Source organism: Patella vulgata, chromosome 5 (genome assembly GCF_932274485.2).
Source record: "Patella vulgata chromosome 5, xgPatVulg1.2, whole genome shotgun sequence".
In the NCBI taxonomy this organism is placed as follows: domain Eukaryota; kingdom Metazoa; phylum Mollusca; class Gastropoda; family Patellidae; genus Patella; species Patella vulgata.
In genome coordinates, this window is record NC_065883.2 from 35,117,085 (window position 1) to 35,141,153 (window position 24,069).

At 37.9% G+C, this 24,069-nt stretch overlaps 1 long non-coding RNA gene across 1 annotated transcript; it reads right to left on the reverse strand.

Moving 5' to 3' along the window:
* Positions 1–1,799: 1,799 nt before the first annotated feature.
* Positions 1,800–16,569, reverse strand: LOC126821829 (uncharacterized). Its single transcript, XR_007680506.2, has 3 exons — positions 16,557–16,569; positions 6,376–6,433; positions 1,800–1,871 (listed from the first exon to the last, which is right to left on the reverse strand). It is a non-coding gene; the product is annotated as an uncharacterized LOC126821829 (long non-coding RNA).
* Between the last annotated feature and the right edge of the window lie 7,500 nt (positions 16,570–24,069).

Here is a 24,069-nt window from a genome sequence, read left to right on the forward strand (position 1 = left end):
ATATTTTTACATTCAAGCGTGGGAACTTCAGATTTTCACCACTAAAAATGGAAAAAGAAAACCATACCCAATTAACACATGGGCGTATATAAAACAATCGACGGGTCACTCCCCTGTAAGTTCCCACTGTCCTCCAATCCTTTGTACTGGATGGCTTGTCAACATTTGAGAATAACTAGGTCTTTGGCTAGATTATGCGGTCTTTTACCTTATCGTGAACACAATCTAAGGGAGGTAATTAGCCCTAAAACAAGATGTTGACGCCCATGAAATTAAAGATACATTATGGGAGATTAGATAAAAGCTGGCAGTTCTCACTATAATAATTAAAAACTAGATAATGTAAAGTGAATTTGCGGAATATTTCAGTCAAATTGATCCACTCTGAACCGAGGTTTTAGCCATTGAATTTTCGGCCTAGCCTCGATCATCATTACTAAAAAAAAACACGACACGATTATCCATTTCATGATTAAATTATGAATGGAAGTGAAACAGCAAATCGGAACCTAATCCAATAAACATCGCAGGCTAGCGACGACACCGAGAGTTGATTATGGTCTGGATAAGTTAATTAATGCCTACGTAATAATTTAGATAACATTTCAGGCCTAAAGAAAGACCTGCAATAGGCAGATTTAGCTCTTGCATAATGTATGTTTTAATTTAAGAATTGACATTTTAGAAAATCTTTTTGGATTGCCTGTTCAATATTCAACACTGTCATTTATTTATTGTAAAATTTATCTCTTGATGGACCACACCTATGTTTTTTTTATTTAGATTAAAATCTTAATTCGTCGTCACATTCGTGTTTGTTTATAATAATGCATCAATTATGGGGTTTATTTCGGGAAGGGTCGTGACTATTACTTGATTTGGCGAAATTTTCTGGATAATCAACCACATAAAAAAACTCCCGGTTACACATGGGCAATTGAACTTTTAAGCAAGTGTTGACAATCGACCTCGAAGACTAGGAGGTTCTGGATGACCGAGGATAATCCTAAATTCTTTCTTTCACAATTGTCATTATAAAAACAATGTATTCAGAGGTTACACAATCACAAAACTCGTTTTACTCACAAAAAGCTTCTTAAATCTGGAACACCCACAAGAAAATCCAGCTTGAACTTTTACTTTTGGGCTGAAGGCACCATCTTTATGTTTCAATCGGTTGTCTTTAGTGTTCAGCCCAAATGAAAATAGTTCTGAAAGAGAAATTGCAAAGGAAACAAAAAACATGTTTAATAATGAACATAAAATACATTAGTATACTAGTTTATACTATAAATCTTTAAAGTCTCTTGTCGTCATTTATGGGACTTTTAATCCCCTGCAAACTACAATAATGTGAAAGTTAAAAACAAATATCAGACCAAAAAAAGGTTCTATTCCGTTCAGTATTTACAAAGATATGACGAACTTAAAAATTGTCAACATTCGGCATCGACCTCAACGGGGTCAAAACAAGACTGGGCCACCTATAATCTTCTATCAAATTTGTTGACGGGCCTCTTTTGGGTCAGATCAAAATACAAGCCGGGAAATTGTCTACTGTTGATATTTTAAAATGATTATCTTAATACAATGTTAAAGAAAAGATGTTATTACATTTTAGCGTCCATTAACCGTATAAATTGATGTTATCAGAAAAATGCAAATAACGATCAGCGGCTTTATGAAACATTAAAGGCTGAAAGACAAGAAGTTTTGACTTTTAATAATGAATCAAACAATTTAATTACTTTTAATATCAGTCGATGTTGTAGTTGGTTCCTGGTTGGTAATGCCGGTTGTAATAATGGTCGGTGATGTGGATGCATTTTCCGTTATTGCTGTTGAGTATGGTCCAATACTTCGGGCACTATCTATAATATAATATAATACGCCAACACAGCAGGTTATACAAATGGAAAACTTGATTTATTAAGGAGGAGCTTTCAAGAATTCTAATTTCTATCGTGTTCACGAACATTTCCGGACAAATAAGGTATTAACCCCAACTCTTCAAAAATCCGTTAACCAGGTTTTCGGAGAAGAGGGAGTAAGATCGCACAACTCTGAATATTAATAGGATTTAACCTCCCATAACTTAATGCTTCACTTCAAATTTGAAAGATATGGAATCCTTCTTGAAGTCGAAGTCAGAAAGTCGAGGGCATAAACTCAATAGGTCGAGGGTCATAACACGAGATAGAGAGAGAGAGAGAGAGAGAGAGAGAGAGAGGGGGGGGGTAACGTCCACTCGACACAAACTAGGTCATTTCGGGACTAACATATGGTTCAATTTTATTTCAATAATTCGTTAGCGCGTAGGGGTCTTTAGCACATGAAGGAAATCGGAGGACCCAGAGAAAACCCACGAGGTTGGACAGGCGACCCAACTCCTTGTCACGTACAAGCGATGATTCAAAACCACGCCACTTGACTCAATGATAGACCTTGTGATCAAACGAGCACGAGTTAACCATTCGCATGCACGCACGCGAGAAAACAGGGCGAGAATGCAAGGATTTCGCATGGAGAACACGAGATCATTTTAACCTCGACTTCTCCTACCTCGACTTCACGCCTTTCAAAATCCTCGCGTTCTCGCGCTCGACTTCTCGCTGATTACAAAGAACAGCACAATTTACCCAAACACGCACAAATCGACCCAAATCCACAATAATTTACTAATAAACCAGCGGCTGCCAGGTAGGATACGGCCACACTTTGCAAGAGATGGATTGAGAACAAGCTAAAATCAAACGCGATTTTTTTGTACAATCAGGGGCAATAATCCAGAAAGTTATGGTCTGAATGCGCAAAGATCGAACAGGGCTGAGATCTTTGGGATATAAAGATATGTTTAAAGTTTCATCAAAATCGGATAAAAATTGTGATCTCTAGAGGGTCCACAAAAGTGTAGCTTTTCTAATTTTTGTGAATTTATTTCAGTAGTATTATTCCAGACTATATCAGCGTAATGAAAAATAGAAAGAATAAAAGAATTATACAAAATACTCAATGATTTACGCGATAGTCTAAATTTCAAACTTCTCAGACAGTCGACCATGATTGAGGTTTAACTAATTAAAAAAATCCACGTGATTGTCCCATTTACAATGTTTGTTAAAAATAACACCTAAATGTTTATGGGTATTTGCATCATATAAAGGGATATCATTAAAAGAAGCGACAAGCAAAGTTGGGTTGGTTTTTTTTACTAAATGTAAGACTGATAGTTTTGTCTGGGTTGAATTCAACCTTCAACTTTTGACCAATAGTGAATTTTCTTTAGATCATTATTCAAAGTATTAAGGGTGTCGGGGGATTATCTATAACCAAAAATAACGAAGAAGACTTAGTATCTTCTGCCAATAATCTTAGTAAGACTGATAGTTTTGTCTGGGTTGAATTCGACCTTCAACTTTTCTGACCAATCGTGAATTTTCTTTAGATCATTATTTAAAGTATTAAGGGTGTCAAAATTAATGAAGAAGTATCATCTGCGAACAATTTTAGTCGGGAGATAATTTCATTTGTAATATCGTTAATGAAAATTAGAAAAAGGAGGGGTCCCAGTACGGACCCCTGGGGTACGCCCGAATATATATAAAGCTGAGGAATCATTATTAATAATAAATATGCTTATGTATTATTTTTTCAAAAACTTTACCCAAGGTACTTAGTAGTAATATTAATCTGTAGTTAGAGCATACATGTCTGTCGCCTTTTTCAAAAATTTGTATAACGCGTGCCAATTTCCAACAATCGGGGAAGATGGATTTCGATATAAGCAGATTGAATAATCTTAACAGTGGGAAAGCAAGAGACTTTGACACATCTTTTAAAATAACATTATTAATTTTGTCTGGTCCTGAGGCCATTTTACCCTTTAAACAGTGAAGAATGTCGACGACATCCTGATATTCAAAAGATTCATTTATTGACTGGTTTATTTCTGCAGAATGTTGTTTTATTTCACGAGGTGTTGTAAACTTTAGACTGGTATCTTCAACAAGAGATTGAAATTCACTTTGGGACTTGATAAGCACAACTCTTCCTGGTGTTGTTTTGACAAAGATGATACCATCACGTACCCACGTTTTATCAAATTTCTTCTCCCTACACATTTTCCGCACTTTATAACCAAGTTCAGCATAATACGTTCACATGAAAATGTGGGCGTATAAAAACAGTCTTGTTGGGGACAGAAAACGATCATTTAAACTACGGCATATTCTTTATCAAGCAAGCTAACTGTGCCTAATAAAAATGCCCACTGTGTATTAATATCAAGTCATTCGAATAATTTATATATTTAATTTTCGCAAAGTGGTGAATTTGCCGGTATTCGAATGTATGACCTTAATATATCACAATGTTTTAAAAAAATACGGGCAAAGTGCATCTTTTCTACTAAAAATTTAGAATAGCCTAATTTGCTATTATCAAAAAATATATAAAACTAAACGTCCGCTACTTATTGCTTGATAGGTATATAAAACGGTATAAAAGTATCCGTGTATCAGAAATGAACAGTACTCTTTCTGTACATTTCTGATACACGGATACTTTTATGCATGTATTGCAAATAAACAGGACAGTTTTATCAAAGGTTGCCAGTGGCAACGAGTAGAAGTGGGATGTAATGGTTATATACACCCAACTTTACTATGGGTAGGCATTGAAGGTTAAAATATATTCGTATATAATAATATCTGGAGAGGAGCTACGTCACAATGCAATCACCCCGTCGTTACCAAGTCCCCATGCAGTTTTTAACTTTTTAAAAACAACCAACAAAAATAAAATCAATCAGAGCAATCGTCAAGTAATATATTTTCTTATAAGCAATATATGGACATACTCCTCATATTGTGCAGTTAATTGACTTCTCATACGAAATACAATGACCAAACAATCATCGTTTTTCTTTGGTAATTAATATGCTACGAAGAAAGCCTTCAGATGTGTGAGTCTCTAGAAAAGCCCACTGATCATTTCGGACATTAAAGATACATTGTCCCGAAAGTATTTATTGCGTTTTTATTTCCAATAAAAGTATGGCAAATTTGGTGTATATGAAAGTATAGATACCCAATCTTGCTAGAACAAACGGTTGCCACGCAAGATGAGCCTACATTTTGTAACGGATGGACAGACAACAAGCTAAAAGGGCGATTTTGTACAATCAGGGGACATAATCCAGAAAGTTATGGTCCGATATGCGCGAATATCAAAAGGAATAGAAATCTCTGGGATATTAACATATATTTCCAGATTCATCAAAATCGGACAAAAATTGTGACCTCTAGCGGGTCAACAACCTTAGTATTACAACTTTTACACTATTTGCGTACAAGGAGGGGTCAATTTATCGGGCAGTTTCGGTCTGATTTTCACGAAATTCGAACTGACCCGTCTTTAGGTTGTAACACTAGTATATTTAAACGTTTTTTTTTAAATCTGATAACAGTTGTGACCTCTAGAGGGTCCACAAGCTAAAAACTGTATTTTTTATACAATCAAGGGGCATTATCGAGGACAGGAAGTCACGACCCGATATGCGCGAATATCGAAAGGAACCGAGATCTTTGGGATATAAAGATATATTTCTAGTTTCATCAAAATCGGACAAATATTTTGACCTCTAGCGGGTCCACAACCTTGGTATTACATACATTATTTGTGTTCAAGGTCCGGAAATTTTGTCGGGTAGTTTCGATCCGATTTTTACGAAATTTTTAAAATCAGATAAAAATTGTGAGCTACAGATGGTCCACAAGCTGAAATCGCGATGTTTTCGTACACTCAGGGACCATAATCCAGGCTCTTACCGTCCGATATGCGCGAATATAGACAGAAATCGAGATCTTTGGGACATAAACACGTGTCTTAAGTTTCATCAAAATCGGATTAAAATTGTGACCTCTAGAGGGTCCACAACCTTGATATTTTCATACTTTAATACTTTTTGCGTACATAGAGCGGCCATTTTATTCAAAGGCACCTGTAACGTGGAAAATATATCAAAAATAACATTAAGCTATGGCGAAGTATAATGACTAAAGTCTGTTACGTCCATGTTCGTAAGCGAGATTATGAAATAACTGGTCTGATTCCAATTTCTAACTCAGGGGCAAATAACTCGTTTGAAACCGATTCTCTTTCAGTAGATATAATACCAAGGTGAGAAACGGTTGGAATTAAATAATTGGGATCAAAGTTCACTAATCTAAGATTCCGTCAACCAGTGGTAATACTGACTAATTTTCGCTCGGTAGTTAAAATTATCCACGTGACCCTCTTCACGAACACCATTAGTAATACTGTTTCTTAACTACATGTATATAATGTATCAAAGACCGAATTGTATCCACTTACCAAGGAGAAGAGTTATTCCATAAACAAATACCATTTCCTTTAAACATAGCTGAACTCCCTGAATTAGAGTAAGCGAATAAGATATAAATATTTGTGGTTTAAAAATCAAAATCACGTGTTCTTGGGTACATAACTTTACCAGTTTTAATGGCGTACTGTCATGATATATACAGGTAAATTAGGACTAGATCTCCGTGTTTTTCCTGTCTACCCTTCATTCAGACGAAGGGCGCCAATGCTTCACACCGAATTTGAAAATCTTTGGGGCGGATGGTTGTGTAAAGCTGAATATCGATAGATTTCGTCCTCTAAATTATCCTAATGCTTCTTGCCAATTCTGAAAAATACCCTTTAACCAGCGGTTGCCATGCAAGATATGCCCACAGAGCACAAGCTTTAAAAATGCGATTTTTTGGACAACTAGGGGCCACAATCCAGGAAGTTACGGTCTGATATGCACGAATATCGGCAGGAGATCTTTTGGATATAAACATATATTTTAAGTTTCATTAAAATCTGATAACAATTGGGACTTCTAGAGGGTCTACAACCTTGGTATTACATACTTTTACACTATTTCCGTACATGGAGCAGCCATTTTGTCGGCTATTTTCGGTCCAATTTTGACGAAATTCGAACTCAACCATCATTAGGGTGTGATATATGTAAAAGGGTTGTTTTTTTATATCGGATAAAAATTGTGACCTCTAGACCATAAGCTAAGCTAAACACGCGATTTTGCGTACAATCAGGGGCCATATTCACGGAAGTTACGGTCCGAAATGCTCGATTATCAAAAGGATCCAAGATCTTTGGGTTATAAACGTACGTTTCAAGTTTCATCAAAATCAGATAAAAATTGTGACATCTAGAGAGTCCACAAGATAAAAACGTAATTTTTCGTACCACCAGGGGCAATAATCCATGAACTTACGGCCCGATACATGCCAATTTGGAAAGGAACCGAGATCTTTCGGTGATAAACCTATATTTCAAGTTTCGTAAAAATCGGATATAATTTGTGACCTGTCGATTGTCCACAAACAAATTGGGCGTATAAAAACTGTAGCCTCGCAACGGCGATTATCGTTTGGATTCGTCCTCTCATAACCTCAATGCGTCGCATCATATTTGAAGAAAAAACGTTCTTTTTTGTACAGTCAGGGGCCACAATCCAGTATATTATGGTCTGAAAAGTGCGAATATCAAAAGGAACTGGGATCTTTGGGATATAAACATATTTCAAGTTTTATCAAAATCGGATAAAAATTCTGGTCTCTAGAGTGACCATCAGGGGCCATAATCCATAAGTTACAATATGCCTACACAGCAGCTATGTGTAACAAGTAAAAGGACATCATTAAATTTTGCTATGTACAGCATCTACCGCGCCCACAAGGTTTTTGGCAGGGGGGGGGGGGGGGTAACTCGGGAATGGAAAGTCATAGAACGTTGAATATTACTAGGGTTCACCCTACCAAAATTGAAACACTTCCGTTAAAAATGTCGCCTTTATCGCGTTCACGAGGCTGTCATAAAAGGGGAGATAACTCCGTGACGGAAAGTCGCAGAATACTTTATTTTGATAGGGTTCGTCCCCTCATGACTCAAATGTTTCCCGGCAAATTTGAAAGATCCGTTAAAAACTATTGCCTCTATCGCGCCCACAAGGTTTTTGGCAAAGTGGGATAACTCTCGAACGAAAGATCGCAGAATACTGAACATCGATAAGATCAATCCTCTCATGACTACAATGTCTCCCAGCAAATTGGAAAAAAAATCCGTTAAAAACTAAAGCATTGGGCAACAGGGGATAACTCCGGAATGGAAAGTCGCAGAACGTTGAACAATGCTAGGGTTCTAGGGTTTCCCCTCACATGACCCTAGTGTTTCCCACGAAATCTTACACAAATCCGTTAATTATAGCCTCTATCGCGTTCACAAGATTTTCGGCAAAGAGGTGTAACGCTGAAAATCAACTGGGTTCACCCACGTATGATCCCAATGCTTCCCACTTAAAACTACAGTCTATATCGTGTTCATAAGGTTATGCAAACCCCCGAAAGCAAAGTCGGAGAACACTGAATATCGATAAGGTTTGTCTTCTCATAATAAAAAGTCGCGGCACACTGAACATCAATAGAATTCATCCACTCATTACATCAACTCTTCCTACCAAATCTGAAAAAAAACATCCGTTACAAACTAGAGCCTCTATCACATTCACAAGGTTTAAGGAAAACGGGCATAACACTGAAAAGGGGCATACATGTGAAAAGAATCCCCAAAAATGTGCATCATCTATGGCGTTCACAGGCCAGTTGTTGATGGATGGACCGACGGAAAGGTTGGTCACACAATTACATTAAAAACAGTAGCGTGTTTCACGCTCACGAGATAATATAATACGGCCATTAGATCTACATTTATATTGACATTGTGCTTTTGGCCAATTTTCGTCTATTTCAATAATCCGAGAAAAGAGCTATATGCCCTTCAAAAATGGCTAAATCTATTTGTTAATTTCAGCTTAATTTTGGTCAAGGTCGCTAAGATGTAAATAAGGTTAGGGCACGTGATTGTTGGCGAGATTGTAGGTTAGGGTTGGGCAAGCATTGGGGCTAGGGTTAGGGTTAGGGTTGGGATTAGCGACAAATTGAGATGGCCTTATCATTTAGCGCTAACCCTTCAAAAATGGGAAATCAAAGAAATCAATTAATGTCAACAAAGATGCAATATATGCATATTCCTGAAGCAATGGATGGAGGAAATCCCTCTCTGGCCATTGCTGGATTGGCTTCTGATACTTGAGCTTTTGAGGGAGTGTGTCTATTCCTCCTGTTCAATCAAATCTATCCCAAGTACAGCAGCATGACAGCCCTTCGTTTAATCTGGTGTCTTCCCTAAAACTTTGGACGGTGATTTAAGGTATTAAAAACGGTGAAATTATTGTTCGTCTCCAAACAGTATTGTTTATATTGTATCCGTGTTTATAGCCTCGTTTTCACGCAGTTAGCTTTTCTGCAATATTCTGCTATGCACTGGTTAATTGGGTATAATAAAATCGTGAGTCATGACGTAACGTATTATTTGGTCCAATTTAAAGCTCTGAAGCGTAATGATATTGTTACGCAGTTAGCTATTGGTTGTTGATCGGACTATTGACCAGTCATAATTTGGAACAAAACTTTGCTTCCTTTACAGCAGTGTTAAGTGGGAGTAGCTCTAATCAAACGAAACGCTGCGGGGAGTATGAGTATATGGCGCGTAAAGCAGACTATTTCGCTGTACATATATTTATAGATAACGTATTATTGTTCAAAGCTAGCATTTGTTCACTGAATTTTCTGTATCTTAGTTGTTTCAGAAAAGTTGTTTACTTTATGATTTAGTTCTTTATTATGGGAACACGTCTCAAAGTTGAATAAGTTTAATGACAGATGCGCGGTCCCGAGTTCCCACTCGTACAAGCCCTGTATAAAATGTGGGTGTATAAAATATCATGATACATGTATATGGCAATACCAAATTACTTTTATGAAAATAAGTTATAAGACTAGTAGAAATAATAATCCTGCGTTCGCTTGTACTCTTTCGAATATTTTTCACAAATTGAAAACTACTATCTTCATTCCTCAAAAATTGTATTAATAATAACTAACCATCCGATATTCTTAAGTTCACTTTGCTGCAATATTGTAGTGTTGACTGCTGGCACGAGTCAAAGTTGTGTAATCATTTCTTATATATAAAGTTCAATCATACGAAGGCCCAATAGTGCCCATCCTCGGTATCCCCAGTGTACTCATTCCGTTCTACTCAACTATACCCTGGGTTAATCCATAGGTTTCCACGATTTCAAATTATCTGCCCTGGCCTTGATTGTAGCTTTAGTCTACGAACCAATCAAAAAAACAGTTTACAAACCTGTCGTTTCGCCTTCGTTTTTATAAGGGTAGATAACCATATTCATGTCCAGATACTGAATGATTTATGTAAGTAATGTATATATTTCTAATTCATTTATATTTAATTGTATTATCAACATCTGTAGTATGTTTCGCTGATTTCTATATGTTTGACTTTTGTTATTATTATTACTATTCGTTCTTTGTCTAAATGTTTCATTCTGTTATGTTTATTATTATTGAACATATACTTGGCAATTTGATTCACCATAACTTGTCTGCGATATCAGGTGGACGTAAAATTCCACGAACGAACGAACGATTCTCAATAAAATTCTTGAACATACATAAACGCACGGTCTTCATTAATATAACATTATATAATTAGTTGTTAATAACACGCATTTAGAATAATTTGGACTTCTCTCATTTAGGTTAACTCCTAGCCTTGTCCGTTGAGAGTTACTTCCCTTTGCCAACTTCCTTTGCAATTAACGATTTATGAGATTGGTCGATAAAAATAGCACAACCATCAAGGGCGGATAACTTGAAAACGTGTCTCCCCCATAGGTTAACCCAGGGGTAGGGTGACCCACCATAAATAAATATCTCCATATATCTCGACAATTTCGCCACAATATTTATATATATGCCAAGCCTCAAATCAGTTTCACACAATTATAGTCACTAAATAAACGATCATGTTGTACTTAATAAGCTATGACCATTAATCATGTATAAATAATAGACTGAAAACTGGTTCCATGTGTCGTCCATAACATCCAGACACTTTTGAGTAAAAGATAGGTTACGTGCCCTTGTTTTGAAATTAGTCTCGCTTAACCAGTCTATCAACCATTCTAGGGCTGATTGACAAGTCCCGTCTTCATTAGCCCAGTTCGGAGCAAAACAGTAGGACGTTAAACCCCATTTCATTTTCTGATTGACAGGTCGGGATAATCAAGACTACTTTTTTACGAAACATAACAGAAAGCTAGAACAAGAAATTGAATTTAGAAATGAGCACGTTAGCTAGCTCAACAATTGTTTTAAGAAGCTTGTAAAAGTAAAATGAAACTACTGCTAGTATCATGTTCCTGTCTAACCCGAGTGTTTCTGAGATATTATTTGTACAAAACCAAAAGATGCCGCTCTTAACGGTACAGTTAATGATAAAGCGATTTAAAAAATGAAACGAACGTAATTTCTAAATCTGCTGTAATAACCAAGAAGCTTAATTTTACTGCTATTCAAAATCGTCAACAATAATTTTTTTACGGCTGTAATAGTTGATAGATTTGTAGAGAATTGCACGTGCCATGGCTATTTATAGTATCATACTGTCATAAAGTTGGCCTCGACACGGCGAATGTGCACGCTTCAGTGGTAGTCTCGAACTATCAGCGGTTGACTGTATTTCTGTAGGTGCGTGGGTCACCCTACCAGGGGTTAGTGGAGTAGGAAGGAATGAAACCACTGGGGATACCGAGGATGATTAGCGCCAAACAAAAACAAAAATTATTAATCCGTTTGAACGTATTAGTATCTCGTTTGAACGAATTAATTATCTCGTTTGAACGAATTAGTATCTCATTTGAACGAATTAGAATAATTTGGACTTCTCTCATTTAGGTTAACTCTTAGCCTTGTCCGTTGAGAGTTACTTCCTTTTGCCAACTTCCTTTGCAATTAACGATTTATGAGATTGGTCGATAAAAATAGCACAACCATCAAGGGCGGATAACTTGAAAACGTGTCTCCCCCATAGGTTAACCCAGGGGTTAGTGGAGTAGAAAGGAATGAAACCACTGGGGATACCGAGGATGATTAGCGCCAAACAAAAACAAAAATTATTAATCCGTTTGAACGAATTAGTATCTTGTTTGAACGAATTAATTATCTCGTTTGAAAGAATTAGTATTTCGTTTGAACGAAATAATTATCTCGTTTGAACGAAATAATTATCTCGTTCGGACGAATTAATTAACTCGTTTGAATGAATTAAGATTTCGATTGTACAGAAGCGTGTAAGGGACATGCAGAAATTGTGATATTAACAGGTGTTTTAAGTAAAGATTATGTCATTTAATACTTAAGTTTTTTTTTATTATTTCTAGCTTTACTGTCAGTAGAGAGAGAGAGAGAGAGAGAGAGAGAGATGGGGTTTAACGTCCACTCGACACAAACTAGGTCATTTCGGGACTAACATATGGTTTAAATTTATTTCAATAATTCGCTTGCGCGTAGGGGTCTTTAGCAGTGGGAGGAAACCGGAGGACCCGGAGAAAACCCACGAGGTTGGACAGGCGACCCTACTCCTTGTCACGTACAACCGGGATTCGAAACCACGCCAGTTGACTCAATGACAGACCGTATGATACAGCACGCACCATTCGACCACCCAACCCCCCTACCGTCAGTAGAAGGAACTACATTTATGAGAAGGAGAATTAGTATAGATTATGTTGGAAGTTATCCACGTTTTAAAAGCCGAATATGTTTAATGTTAACCTGAATTAGGCACAACATCGTAGTGAAGTCATTGTTAAACAGGCATTATGCAAGAGCTAAATCTGCCTATTGCAGGTCTTTATGTACGCCTTAAATGTTATATAAACTATTCATTAGACATTTATTAACATGTTTAAGTAGATTAGAACGGTTCGGTCATTTAATGATTTAATTGAAAAATGGTAAAGCGAGGCTAAGCCTCGAACAAACAGTACGGTGGTTACATTCCGTGAATTTTCAAACCTTCAAAGGCTAATATCGTCGCTCAGAATAAAGTAATTTAATGAAAATTTCAATATATTCATTTCGCATTATCTTTTTGAACTATTATTACAAGAACGATCAGCCCTTTCTCTAAATCTTACATAATGTATCTTTAATATTGTAAAGATGTAGATTTGAAACGCGCCCAATTAAGAAATAATTATGCCTTAGCTGAATTATCGCTAGCTCAGTGAACAGAACTGCTGGTATACGATTGCTTGTCAACGGGGTTTACATATTAATTGAATTTTGCAGTAAAGTGTTATCCCAGAGTAAATTTATTCCTAGAGTTGACTGCGTTACAATACAACGGATGTAAGAGGGTTTGGGTGAGTTTCTAGGATAGGGGGTGGGGGGGTAGAAGAAACAACTAATTTGCGACGTCTACTTTAATGGCGTAAGTCTTGTTAGAAAAGTCTGTAGTCCTCGGGTGACACAAAAACTGTGGATTATACAAACCAGCGGCTGTCAGGCAGGATACGCCCACATTTTCGAGAGATGGATAGAGAACAATCTAAAAAGAAAGTGATTTTTCGTACAATCAGGGGCCATAATTCAGGAAGTTACGGTCCGATATGCGCGAACATCGAAAGGAACCGAGATCTTTGGGTTATAAAGTTATATTTCAAGTTTCAACAAAATCGGATAAAAAATTGTGACCTCTTTAGGGTCCACAACCTTGAAATACCATATTTTTAGTAATTTTTACGCTATTTGAGAACGAAGGGCGGCCATTTTGCCTGTCAGTTTTGGGCCGATTTTCACGAAATTCGAACTCAGTCGCCCTTAGGGTGTAACGGTAATATAATACGGTTTTTTAAATCGGATAAAAATTATGACCTCTATAGGGTCCACAAGCTAAAAACGTGATTTTTCGTAGAATCAGGGGCCATAATTCAGGAAGTTACGTTCCGATATGCGCGAATATCGAAAGGAACCGAGATCTTTGGGTTATAACCTTACATTTCAAGTTTTATCAAAATAGGATTAAAATTGTGACCTCTATAGGGTCCACAACCTTGATATACCATATGTTTACGCTATTTAAGAACGAACGGCGGCCATTTTGTCTGTCAGTTTTGGGCCGATTTTCACGAGATTCGAACTCAGCCGTCCTTAGGGTGTAACGGTGATATAATAATACGTTTTTTTAAATCGGATAAAAATTATGACCTCTATAGGGTCCACAAGCTAAAAACGCGATTTTTCGTACAATCCGGGGCCATAATTCAGGAAGTTACGGTCCAATATGCGCGAATATCGAAAGGAACCACGATCTTTGGGTTATAAACTTACATTACAAGTTTCAACAAAATCGGATAAAAATTGTGACCTCTATAGGGTCCACAACCTTGATATACCATATTTTTTATGCTATTTGAGAACGAGGGGCGGCCATTTTATCTGTCAGTTTTGGGCCGATTTTCACGAAATTCGAACCCAGCCGTCCTTAGGGTGTAACGGTGATATAATAATACGGTTTTTTTTAAATCAGATAAAAAATTATGACCTCTATAAGGTCCACAAGCTAAAAACGCAATTTTTTGTACAATCAGGGGCCATAATTCAGGAAGTTACGGTCCAATATGCGCGAATATCGAAAGGAACCACGATCTTTGGGTTATAAACTTACATTACAAGTTTTATCAAAATAGGATTAAAATTGTGACGTCTATGGGGTCCACAACCTTGATATACCATATTTTTACGCTATTTGAGAACGAAGGGCGGCCATTTTGTCTGTCAGTTTTGGGCCGATTTTCACGAAATTCGAACTCAGCCGTCCTTATGGTGTAACGGTGATATAATAATACGGTTTTTTTTAAATCGGATAAAAATTATGACCTCTATATGGTCCACAAGCTAAAAACGCGATTTTTCTTACAATCAGGGGCCATAACGCACGTGCATAGGCGTACGGGCTCGATGACAGTTCGGGGGGGGGGGCAGAACCTGAAATACCCGAAAATTCGGGTTTACAGACAGCGTCGCCGGTCTTCTTCTTCGATAGGCGAATGAGTAGAGCTTACCGTGTATGGACCCCCAAAGAAAGTTTTGGAAAATTTGACGGCCGAAAAAAGCAACTTCAAATTGGTCTAATATAACCTAATTAAGGTAACTGGCTCGAATTCCAATCAACTAATCAATCGTTTACAGTCCACGAAGACGGGACCGTTGGGAGAAATTTTTTAAAATTTAACTGCCGCAAACGCGTTTTCCTGCTATTCAAGCCCGTGAATACAGCAACTTTAATGTGGTCCAATATAGCCTACCTGGCTGACCAGAATCCCAAACAACCAATCAATCGTCGTGGGGCATGGGGGCGTCGCCCTCCCGGAGAAACGTTTGAAAAGTTAAAGTTACAATTTCATATTTTTAAGTTATATTTTTAAATTATATTCTAAAATAGATGGTATCTATAAACAGTGCTACCTTGTCGTGGGCCATGGGGAGAAACGTTTGAAAAGTTAAGGTTACAATTTCATATTTTTAAGTTATATTTTTAAATTATATTCTAAAATAGATGGTATCTATTAACAGTGCTACCTTGTTAAAGAATAATCTATTAATCCTATAATTCACTATTGCCAGTTGAGAAATTGGCAAAAATATCATTTTCAAATTCAAATTCAAACGTTTGAAGATAGCTATTCCATGGTGGGAATAGGAAAACAGGGGAGGTAATTGTGTTATTATTTCCGGTGTGAAGATTTTTAAGTGTGAGAAAGATAACCTATGATCGTATAATAGTGAGTTGACAACCTATTGAGCAAAAGACATAGAAATAATTATGTTTTGACTTTCTTAGAAAATATGAAATTGTAACTTTAACCGCCGCAAATGCGTTTTTCTGCTATTCCAGCCTGTGAGTTAAGCAACTAAAGTTGTCCAATGGTTTTGTAACCGAAATCCCACTCTATGCCGACCTGAATTCCAACAATCCAATTGAACTGTTGTAGCTGCAATTACAAATAATAACCGATGTCCGAAAAATGTCAATTCAGTTCAAATTCGTGGTATTCAATTAAAAGAAACGTAAAATTAGTGTTTTATTAGATTTCGGGCACTTCTTTATTTTGCCAAGTAGATGAAATAAAAAAAAAATCTCACTTTACCCATCTGCCCAAAAAGTCAGATTGCCCCCCCCCCCCTGGCTCGTACGCCTATGCACACGTGGATGTCAAAAATTGTCAACCTTTATCCCCCTTCAACATCTTACCATGGTTTCGCTTATCACGTGCCATGTGCAATCTTTTGATGAACTGTCGAAAATGCAAGCATAAACATTGATTTTTCGAGAGAACTTTTTTATTCGTTGGGATATGTTATTGTACACTGGATTATATTTAACCAAAGGTGATTTCATACACATAAACAAGTTTTTAATAACCATTTATATATTAAGTACATGTGGTTTGTTCACAATCGAAGAAATCCGTTTAAAATTTACATCAGATAGTAACATTTCCTTCAGTTTGAATAATATTTTATACCTACCGTTTGAAAGCGTCCCATGGAATTAAACAGATTAACTACTTGACTTCGGTGTAGGTTGACAATCTGATTATTCCCAGCGCCAGCGAATTTCACTCATCTGAACTGATCTGACCAAAAATCTTACTCAAAACATATTTGAAGATAAAATAGTGTATCCCCAAATTTTTTCATAGCTTTGTTCAGCCTGTTTATTGTTCCACGGACACTTGTTCAGATAATTAATCCTTGGTTCACTTTGGTTATCTGTTATTATAGAAGATGAAATTAATCAGCGTCTTAACCGACAATCAACATGTCCTCCAGCAGACACACACACGCGCATGGGCTGATGACGTAATGGTTGTTTTTATATGAAATGCATTGTCTCGGAATGTACGTCTTTGCTGTGTATTTTGATATTCAGGACCTACTCTGGCATTATCATGTTAGGACAGTTGAGGCGGATATTTGGGGATCGGTGATTTGGCGGGTGTGTGTGTGTGGGGGGGGGGGGGGTATCCCAATTCTTTATATAAAAACCTAAAAAAATGTATATGAATTTGTCAAGCTTCAAAGAGCTATTTGGCTCGCTTCGCTCGGCTTTCTTTTCATACATCTGTTTTCTCTCACCGGTTAGAAATCATAGCTACGCCACTGACGCCAACCCGACTTTATAAACATATGAAACCGAAATAATAATATCACAAACTGTTTTAAGGCAACAAATTCAACTTGTTTTTATCGACTTTTCAATTCACTAAAATAGTTCAACAAAATCTCGTTTGACACCACCTCCACTACTTGTATAATAATCCCATAATGAAACCGGGAAATAGTTAATTGGCCGAAACTTTGCATGAAGGGCCATACTTTTCTGGGAGCAATTATCCTAAAAGAGGCGTAACAATCTGAAATATTGTCGACGAGCCCTTACTGGGTGACAGATAGATAATCTATTTATTGCACAGATAAATATTAAAGGGGAACTAGTGGTTTGGATATCTTCGCAAATTCAGTGGATTTTCTTCAGCAAATAGTTTACCCTGGTGGATCAATAGAGAAACGAATTTCCGTTTTATATATTTATCGGAAAAATTTCTTGGCTGTCGGAAAACTGTAACCTTGACCGTGGAAGATCCAAGAGAGAAACCAATTCCCCGACAGTTAAACTCGATGTGTACAGTTATTTGCAGTTTTCAGACACTATCTCTTTGTCACGTATGGAAGCCTATAACTACCATTCATAATTTCTACTTTTCGCCTGTTCAAAACACGAAAGTCGAAGAGTCGAAAAGAAGAAGTTACGACAAAATGTCAGGCGACAACACGCTATACAAACCAAAATCAACTCGAAAATAGGAAATTAAGAAAAAACACAGCGATAATAGCGCCCCTCGTCTTTTCCTAATTTCTTATTTTCGACTTGCATTTTGGCTTGTATACCGTCTTGTCGACTTTCGACTTAGTCATATTTTTGTATTTATTGATGTCAGTAAGAAGGCGCCAACACGCATACCAAACCAAAATGCAACTCGAAAAGTAGAAATTAGGAAATTAACACACCACGCTATTAGCGACTTTTCGCCTCGGAAGTTGTTGTAGTCTCAGTTTTCCAGGTCGCATTTGAATACGTGCAATCAGTGCTCACCCTGTATTTCATTCTTTTCCGTCAATATGGATAATAATTATTATATAAAAAAATGTTTATATTTTTTTTCCGCCAACTGGGATATTTTATCTGCCAAAAAAGTCTGATAAAAAAAACACACCTTAGGCTACAACAATTTAATTTCCCGTACCGATATATACAATATACAACAACAACAACATGGGGATTGGGTGGTCTAGTGGTTTAACACGTGCGCGTGAAATCACAAGGTCTGACATTGATTCATGTGGTGTGATTTCGATTCCCCGCTTAAACATGACAAGGGAGTAGGATTGCTTGTCCAACCGTGTGGGTTTTCTCCGGATACCCCAGTTTCTATCCACTGCTAAAGACCCCTACGTGCAAACGAATTATTGAAATGATTTAGTTTGCAACGAGTGGATGTTAAGCCAGCCTGGAGGTCGGGTGTTCGATCTCTGCAAACCAAAATGATAGGTCGCTAATAGCGCGTGTGTTTATTTCCTAATTTCTACTTTTCGAGTTGCACTTTGGCTTGGTATGCGACAGTTGTCCTTGTCAGACCCCCCCCCCCCCTCCCGTCCTGCATCACTGACAACAGGGAATCCGCCGGAAAATCTGGATGAACTTTCTCGGCCAATGCAGGGATCGAACACCCGACCTCCAGGCTGCCTTAACATCCACTCGTTGCAAACTAAATCATTTCAATAATTCGTTTGCACGTAGGGGTCTTTAGCAGTGGATAGAAGCTGGGGTATCCGGAGAAAACCCACAAGGTTGGACAAGCGACCCTACCCCCTTGTCATGTTTAAGCGGGGAATCGAAATCACACCACTTGAATCAATGGCAGACCTTGTGATTTCACGCGCACGTGTTAAACCACTAGACCACCCAATCCCCATGTTGTTGTTGTATATTGTATATATCGGTACGGGAAATTTGTTTTATAATAGGCCTATATAATAAATTAAATTGTTGTAGCCTAAGGTGTGTTTTTTTTATCAGACATTTTTGGCAGATAAAATATCCCAGTTGGCGGAAAAAAAATATGAACATTTTTTAAAATGTAAAAATTATTATCCATTTTGGCGGAAAAGAATGAAATAAAGTGTGAGTCCTGATTGCACGTATTCAAATGCGACCTGGAAAACTGAGACTACAACAACTTCCGAGGCGAAAAGTCGCTAATAGCGTGGTGTGTTGATTTCCTAATTTTTACTTTTCGAGTTGCATTTTGGCTTGTATAGCGTGTTGGCGCCTTCTTACTGACATCAATAAATACAAAAATATGACTAAGTCGAAAGTCGACAAGACGGTATACAAGCCAAAATGCAAGTCGAAAATAAGAAATTAGGAAAAAACGAGGGGCGCTATTATCGCTGTGTGTTATTTTTTAATTTCCTATTTTCGAGTTGATTTTGGCTTGTATAGCGTGTTGTCGCCTCACATTTTGTCGTAACTTCTACTTTTCGACTCTTCGGCTTTCGTGTTTTGAAGAGGCGAAAAGTAGAAATTATGAATGGTAGTTATAGGCTTCCATAGTCACGGCTTAATCCACGCTAAAGTGTAAACAATCTCCCAGCTTGGATCCAATCGGATTTTACAGAGGCTTATCAAAAGCCTTTACGCATCGTCGGTAAAGGATGCCAAATGTTGCAAAACTTTAAATTCATCGTAACTTTGTAAATACTTATTGAAATTCACCCCCCCCCCACCACCACCAATAACTTGGCCCCAAGTCCTCCTTTCTCCAGGTTATTGCACGCAAGTTAGCAACTTGGCAAGTAATCATGTGATTATAGGCCTTCATCGACGATAGGACATGTTCAAGTGTCATAGTGTAAATATTCAATTTTTGGTTTGTCATACATCATCTTCTTGGGTAAAGAATAACGCTCGATGGAACCATGCTTTAATTATAGGATATTGGATTCTACTATATGGTTATGTGTTTAGTACTTGTTCAATTTTTTATGCCACTCAAGAAGCTATTGTCGTTAATTTGGAACACCTTATTATTAATGTTTACACTTAATATTAATCAGTACAGTTGTATGTGTTAAGACCCCCCCCCCCCTATAATAATATTAGTTGTAATTAGAGTCATACACGATTAGTTTCTTTTTTTCTTTTATTAGGGTTGCAATTTTGTACAAATTGTTAGGGTCCTAGACCTTTATAATATACTCTTCAAAAACAATAGGGAATATTTAGAAACAATACAAAACTGCGGAAATGCACTGCTGTTTTTATTAGAGGTAACCAATGTATGTTAATAACAGGCCATTTGCCTACCCATGAACATAAACAGTTCATATGGGCGGCTTATCTGACGGCCCCATTTCACTCGTAAAGAGATACACCGTCAAAAGTGAAAATGGATGTTTTTGATTTTTGTCTTAATAATGAGTAATTGCTCCACCAATCCTCAGACATTCAGCAATTCGTCGTGGCATACTCCTAATCAACCGTCCAATCACGATTTTGGGGAAATCTGACCAACTCCTCTTGCAGTGCCACGGCCAATTCTTGTAGTGAAGTCGGTTGACGTTGATGTCGACGAATACGTCTCCCGACCATGTCCCAGACATGCGCTATAGGGGAAAGGTCAGGACTCATGGCTGGCCAAGGCATATGGACAATATGGTGACGCTGGATGTAGTTACTCACGACACGAGCGCGGTGGGCACGGGCATCATCATCTTGAAAGATAAAACGTCGACCTGCACGTTGAGCAAAGGACAGAACTATCGGTGCCAGGATGGGGTCACGGTAGTACACACCAGTGACCCTTCCTTGAACAATATGCAAGTCCGTTCTGCCAGTCATGGTGATTCCTTCCCACACCGTAACAGACTCACGCCGGACTCTGTCATGCTGTCTGACGTTAACGTTAGCATGACGCTCATTTACACGCCTCCAAACGCGAGCACGCCTATCGGTGAAATCCAGAGTAAATCTGAAATCATCTGAGAACATTACACACGCCCATCGACGATTACCCCAATTTCTACGCTTCCTACACCATTGACGCCCGTTTGCCATGTGCTGGCGAGTTAATGAAGGCACAACACGCGGTCGTCGCGACAGCAAATGGCTGCATGTAGCGGATTTCTAATCGATTGGGGTGTAACTCGAATTCTGTAACTTGGTACTAGTTTACTGAAAGCTGATTGGCCGTTTGTCCTCGATTTCGCAGGACCTGTCTACGAATGTATCGATCCCGGGCTTGTGTAGTGGCTCTAGGACGACCTGAGCGAGGTCTATCATCAACATTGTGTGTTTGTTGGTACCGGTACCACAGTCTGCTGATCACAGACTGTGGCACATTAAGCATATTGGCTACTGCTCGCTGTGTAGAACCCATTTGAAGCATTCCAATAGCACGTAGACGTTCATCATGTTGAAGACGTCTCATTGCAAATTAAACGTAACACACTAAAGCAAAGATACGCTAAACAGTAAATCGTATGCAAGAACCGATAGGAAAGCAAACATGGATATGATAAACCAGCACGCGACACTTTTCATCAACCCTTCCTTGAAGAGTCAAATTTGACAATGAACCCCTCCCACGTGTATGGCGCTATTACGTGTCGGACTTGCAGCTCAGTGGTTCTGTTGGGGCGATAAGTTCTTCATCTGTGAACATACTCTCAACGCATTTCAAGTGTCCATGACTATTTATCATATCACAACCTGCATAGGTATTTGCATTTCAATACCCCCTTCTTTTTTTTGAAGAATATAAATCGCTTTCACTAAATGCCTTTCAAAGATATGACACATATTAATTAATCGCACATTTATTTTTTTTTAAAACTATCGAGCAATCAAACTATACACTAAGTTTCATCACTCTCTATCAGATAGAATCAACCTTATCTTGTCCCAAAGCATCGACCAATGAAATTGATCAGCTCTGCTTAGCTTCAGCTCGAAATATTAATCATTGAACTTGGTCAAGACATTCACCTAATGAACATCTACATCAAGTTTAAACATTCTACCTCAGTTAAAAGCAGAGTTGTTATGTTCCAAAGTCTTGACCAATCAAATTGCTTATCGCTCCTTAGTCTAAGCAGAAAATTCTCACCATCGAACTTAGTCAAGGTAATGATATAATGAATCTATTTTCAGAGTTCCATCGCTCTCACTTCATTATAACCAAAGTTATCGTGCTCCAAAGCATCAACCAATCAGATTGCTTATCTCTGCTTACCGTAAGCAGACAATGTTCATCATCGAACTCCATCAAGGCATTCACCTAATGAACGCCTACACCAAATTTGAACATTCTACCTTAATTAGAAGGCGTATTGTTGTATTCTAAAGACTCGGCCAATTAAATTGCTTATCGCTCTGCTTGGGGGATCACGGTAGCTAAGAGGGTACGACCCTGGCTCGCTAGCCTGGAGGTCGGGTGTTCGATCCCTGCATTGGCCGAGAAAGTTCATCCAGATTTTCCGGCGTGGTTCCCACTTGTCAGTGATGTAGGACGGAGGACCTGACAAGGACAGCTGTCTAGTCGTTCGGATGGGACGAAAACCGAGGTCCCGTGTACACATTGGCGTGCACGTAAATGACCCCTTGACAGTTGGAAGTCGATATAAGAGTAGGCCGTAGTGCCGCTGTCGGGGCATAATTTCCCTCATATAACACTGTATGGCGTATGCCCGTCTTCATTAGCCCAGTTTGGAGCAGAACATTAGGACGATAAAACCCATTTCATTTTCTTTATCGATCTGCTTACCCTCAGCAGAAAATGTTCATTATCAAACTTGGTCAAGGTAGCTTTCGCTCGAAATGTTAATCATTGAACTCAGCCCAAGAAATTCACCTAATGAACATTTACATCAAGTTTAAACATTCTATCTCAATTAAAAGCAGAGTTGTTATGTTCGAAAGTCTTGACCAATCAAATTGCTTATCTCTCCTTAGCCTAAGCATAAAATTCTCATCATCGAACTTATTCAAAGTAATGATATAATGAATCTATACTCGGAGTTTCATCACTCTCACTTAATTATAACCAAAGATATCGTGTCCCAAAGCATCAACCAATCAGATTGCTTATCTCATCTTACCTTAAGCAGACAATGTTTATCATCGAACTAGATCAATTAGAAGGAGAGTTACTGTGTTCCAAAGTCTTGTCCAATCAAATTGCTTATCGTTCTGCTTACCCTGAGCAGAAAGTGCTCATTATCGACCTTAGTCAAGGTATTGATGTGATAAAACTATACACCAAGTGTCCTCACTCTCACTAAATTAGAACTAAAGTTATCGTGTCCCAAAGCATCAACCAATCAAATTACTTATCTCTGCTTACCCTAAGCAAAAAATTCTCATCTTCAAACACCATAAAGGCATTGACCTAATTAAAACCTACACCTAGTTTGAAAATTCTACCTAAATTAGAAGGAGAGTTATTGTGTTCCAAAATCTCGGCCAATCAAATTGCTTATTGCTCTGCTTACCCTGAGCAGAAAATGCTCATTATTGAACTTAGTCAAGGTATTGATGTAATGAAACTAACACCAAGTGTCCTCACTCTCACTTAATTAGAACTAAAGTTATCGTGTCCCAAAGCATCAACCAATCAAATCGCTTATCTCTGCTTACTCTACGCAGAAAATTCTCATCTTTGAACTCCATCAAGGCATTGATTGACCTACTAAACACCTACACCAAATCTGAACATTGTAGCTCAATTAGAAAGAGAGTTATTGAGTACCAAAAAGTGTGACGGACAGACAGACGGACGGAATCATTTTAATAGTCCCCTGTTTTCTTCGAAAGGCGGGGGCAAAAAATGGGCGTGGGTCTACGCCTGGGGGTCGGACATACCCCACAAAAAAATAGGGATCATCCTTATGGTATAAGGAATAAGTATGCAAAGTTTCA